Genomic DNA, 5,161 nt, shown 5'->3' with positions numbered 1-5,161 from the left:
GGGGGTCCAATTCTAAAATAGAATATCCCACCCGTCCGACATCCACAATTGCTCAGATAAGCCACCAACACCCACACATGTCCTACACAGGGGTGCACCCAACACCACCACACTGCCTCCTGTTACGGCACAGAAACAATGGCAGGAATGAATCACACAGGTCTGCCGCTCCCTTGCCGCAACCACAGACGCGGCGCGCCTCCAGTCACGAGCGAAAAGCGCATCCTGACGAGACATAACTGCTGTGACATACTGAAGCTGCCTCAGACATTCACTTACAATGATCACTACCAACGAACCTCGGCCCCCCCCCCCCCCCCAACACACTCTCTTACCACGTTGTGTACTGTAATCCAACCCATTTCGCACCTTAACCTAACCCATTTTGCACCTTAACTTAACCAAATTCGTAACGCAATTTGTACCGCAATGTAACGCAATGTGTACCGCAATGTAACGCAATGTGTACCGCAATGTAACGCAATGTGTACCGCAATGTACCGCAATGTGTACCGCAATGTACCGCAATGTGTACCGCAATGTGTAACGCAATGTGTAACGCAATGTGTAACGCAATGTGTAACGCAATGTGTACCGCAATGTGTACCGCAATGTGTACCGCAATGTGTAACGCAATGTGTACCGCAATGTGTAACGCAATGTGTACCGCAATGTGTAACGCAATGTGTAACGCAATGTGTACCGCAATGTAACGCAATTTGTACCGCAATGTAACGCAATTTGTACCGCAATGTAACGCAATTTGTACCGCAATGTAACGCAATTTGTACCGCAATGTAACGCAATTTGTACCGCAATGTAACGCAATTTGTACCGCAATGTAACGCAATTTGTACCGCAATGTAACGCAATTTCTACCTTAACCTAACCCACGTTGTGCCTTAACCTAACCCACGTTGTGCCTTAACCTAACCCACGTTGTGCCTTAACCTAACCCACGTTGTGCCTTAACCTAACCCACGTTGTGCCTTAACCTAACCCACGTTGTGCCTTAACCTAACCCACGTTGTGCCTTAACCTAACCCACGTTGTGCCTTAACCTAACCCACGTTGTGCCTTAACCTAACCCACGTTGTGCCTTAACCTAACCCACGTTGTGCCTTAACCTAACCCACGTTGTGCCTTAACCTAACCCACGTTGTGCCTTAACCTAACCCACGTTGTGCCTTAACCTAACCCACGTTGTGCCTTAACCTAACCCACGTTGTGCCTTAACCTAACCCAAGTTGTGCCTTAACCTAACCCAAGTTGTGCCTTAACCTAACCCAAGTTGTGCCTTAACCTAACCCAAGTTGTGCCTTAACCTAACCCAAGTTGTGCCTTAACCTAACCCAAGTTGTGCCTTAACCTAACCCAAGTTGTGCCTTAACCTAACCCAAGTTGTGCCTTAACCTAACCCAAGTTGTGCCTTAACCTAACCCACGTTGTGCCTTAACCTAACCCAAGTTGTGCCTTAACCTAACCCACGTTGTGCCTTAACCTAACCCACGTTGTGCCTTAACCTAACCCACGTTGTGCCTTAACCTAACCCACGTTGTGCCTTAACCTAACCCACGTTGTGCCTTAACCTAACCCACGTTGTGCCTTAACCTAACCCACGTTGTGCCTTAACCTAACCCACGTTGTGCCTTAACCTAACCCACGTTGTGCCTTAACCTAACCCACGTTGTGCCTTAACCTAACCCACGTTGTGCCTTAACCTAACCCACGTTGTGCCTTAACCTAACCCACGTTGTGCCTTAACCTAACCCACGTTGTGCCTTAACCTAACCCACGTTGTGCCTTAACCTAACCCACGTTGTGCCTTAACCTAACCCACGTTGTGCCTTAACCTAACCCACGTTGTGCCTTAACCTAACCCACGTTGTGCCTTAACCTAACCCACGTTGTGCCTTAACCTAACCCACGTTGTGCCTTAACCTAACCCACGTTGTGCCTTAACCTAACCCAAGTTGTGCCTTAACCTAACCCAAGTTGTGCCTTAACCTAACCCAAGTTGTGCCTTAACCTAACCCAAGTTGTGCCTTAACCTAACCCAAGTTGTGCCTTAACCTAACCCAAGTTGTGCCTTAACCTAACCCAAGTTGTGCCTTAACCTAACCCAAGTTGTGCCTTAACCTAACCCAAGTTGTGCCTTAACCTAACCCAAGTTGTGCCTTAACCTAACCCACGTTGTGCCTTAACCTAACCCACGTTGTGCCTTAACCTAACCCACGTTGTGCCTTAACCTAACCCACGTTGTGCCTTAACCTAACCCACGTTGTGCCTTAACCTAACCCACGTTGTGCCTTAACCTAACCCACGTTGTGCCTTAACCTAACCCACGTTGTGCCTTAACCTAACCCACGTTGTGCCTTAACCTAACCCACGTTGTGCCTTAACCTAACCCACGTTGTGCCTTAACCTAACCCACGTTGTGCCTTAACCTAACCCACGTTGTGCCTTAACCTAACCCACGTTGTGCCTTAACCTAACCCACGTTGTGCCTTAACCTAACCCACGTTGTGCCTTAACCTAACCCACGTTGTGCCTTAACCTAACCCACGTTGTGCCTTAACCTAACCCAAGTTGTGCCTTAACCTAACCCACGTTGTGCCTTAACCTAACCCACGTTGTGCCTTAACCTAACCCACGTTGTGCCTTAACCTAACCCACGTTGTGCCTTAACCTAACCCACGTTGTGCCTTAACCTAACCCACGTTGTGCCTTAACCTAACCCAAGTTGTGCCTTAACCTAACCCAAGTTGTGCCTTAACCTAACCCAAGTTGTGCCTTAACCTAACCTAACCCAAGTTGTGCCTTAACCTAACCCAAGTTGTGCCTTAACCTAACCCACGTTGTGCCTTAACCTAACCCACGTTGTGCCTTAACCTAACCCACGTTGTGCCTTAACCTAACCCACGTTGTGCCTTAACCTAACCCACGTTGTGCCTTAACCTAACCCACGTTGTGCCTTAACCTAACCCACGTTGTGCCTTAACCTAACCCACGTTGTGCCTTAACCTAACCCACGTTGTGCCTTAACCTAACCCACGTTGTGCCTTAACCTAACCCACGTTGTGCCTTAACCTAACCCACGTTGTGCCTTAACCTAACCCACGTTGTGCCTTAACCTAACCCACGTTGTGCCTTAACCTAACCCACGTTGTGCCTTAACCTAACCCACGTTGTGCCTTAACCTAACCCACGTTGTGCCTTAACCTAACCCACGTTGTGCCTTAACCTAACCCAAGTTGTGCCTTAACCTAACCCACGTTGTGCCTTAACCTAACCCACGTTGTGCCTTAACCTAACCCACGTTGTGCCTTAACCTAACCCACGTTGTGCCTTAACCTAACCCACGTTGTGCCTTAACCTAACCCACGTTGTGCCTTAACCTAACCCAAGTTGTGCCTTAACCTAACCCACGTTGTGCCTTAACCTAACCCACGTTGTGCCTTAACCTAACCCAAGTTGTGCCTTAACCTGCTCTGTAATTGGCATATGACACGTTACATTAATCCAGTGTTGTCTAACCACAACCCTCTGAATATAGTTCGCTACTCGCACCGCCCCACCCTCTTGTGTATCGTTTCATGTTCAACACTTCGCAAGTGTTGCTTACTTTTTACATGCTCCCGCTGTACACTGTAATGTGGACGACTGCAGGATGTACATCGCCCCCACCCTCCCCCCTGCCTTCGCACGCTGGTCGTTCAGGTGCTTGCGTGTTCAATGCCCTTCGCAGCTGTTCACTGGCATTCGCATGTCGAAGCGCTCAGTCTACGTCGTGGTACGGCCTGTGTCCACTGTCCGCTGATGTCGTAAGCTTAACCCTCACATTGTACTGCACATAGGTCCGTATGTACTGCATGATACGCTGTGGCACATGTGTGACCGTACAACGACTGCGCCCAACAACAGCGAACCATACGGTCCAAATGTTGTGCACTCAGCCACGTGCCGTCTCCCCATAACAGCTACATTGCAGTGTGGTACGCCATAGAGACGTGTGGGATTAACGGACGCCCTGGATGGCGATCAGCATGAGCCGTCTGTTGATGTAGTGGCGCGTGTATTCAAACGTAGTCGTCTCTTCTCACACAGTGTGATAGCATGGTGCACCGCGTTCCACATCTGCGACATGGTACAGATGCTGGTTGACAGTCGGTCTCGTAATGGACATCGCATACGTAGGGGGCCACCTCCCACGTGTTCTCTAGTCGTGCACATTTTGTTGCGTGTATGTGGGCAGACGTAGTGTGTCGTGACACCTAACAGACAGGTATGCAATAATCGTTGCATTTGCAAACTGGGATGGACGTCTACGTTTGCTGGTGACGTTACGCAAATGAACAACTGGTAAACCCATTGTGGTGCGGTTGTTGTTGCTGGAGGTAAATCAGTAAGGGCAAATCTGTGTGTGAAGCGATACGCGGCGGTGGCTGGGTGGGACCGTCCCCGGCCGGTGAGGGGGGGGCCGCCCGGCGTGCTGGCCGCGCGGTGCGTGGGCGCACGCGCTACAGCCGGCTGGTGGGGGGCGCCCAGTGGCAGGCGCGCCGGCCGACGGACGCGGCAGGCGGCGCAGCTGCGCGCCGGGGCACCCTGCGCGCGGCGCCGGGCGGCCAAAGTGGGTCCTCGCGGGCCCGGTGCGAAGCGCGGTGGACATCTGCAGTGTGCTGGTCCGACTGAGGACTGTGTGCGTTGAGGATGCGCCGCCGCCCCGGCACTCGGCGCCGCGACGCCGTCTGCTGCTCGGTCGCCCCAGCGGTTCTCGCTGGTGGTTTGTATCGCAGTTGTGCAGACGTGTTGGCACGTGCGCTGTGCTGGGAGAGTTCGCTTCGGCACCCACGTGGGGCCTTTGCCCTTCTGTGGCGCTGGCGTTGGAGCTGCCGGTCACCGTAGGTGGCGCGTGTTGTCTCCCGCCGGCAATGCCACGACAGCACGCTCCCGGGCCTCTGTCGGCAGCGGCAAGCTCAGTTGGGAGCACGGGTGGTCGCACCTAAAGCGTCTACTCGCCTAACTCCGGGCGATTGCGCCTCTCTCGAACCCGACCAAGTACTTAGGACGGCGCTGCGCGCCGCCGGGACCTGAGAGGGTTTCGAGGTGTATTGTGCAGGGGAGCTCAGCCTCCTCCTGTTTGCAGAATAATTGAGCGGAC

The sequence above is a fragment of the Schistocerca cancellata genome, unplaced genomic scaffold (genome assembly GCF_023864275.1).
Source record: "Schistocerca cancellata isolate TAMUIC-IGC-003103 unplaced genomic scaffold, iqSchCanc2.1 HiC_scaffold_231, whole genome shotgun sequence".
Classification (NCBI taxonomy): Eukaryota; Metazoa; Arthropoda; class Insecta; order Orthoptera; family Acrididae; genus Schistocerca; species Schistocerca cancellata.
This window is presented reverse-complemented; position numbering follows the sequence as displayed.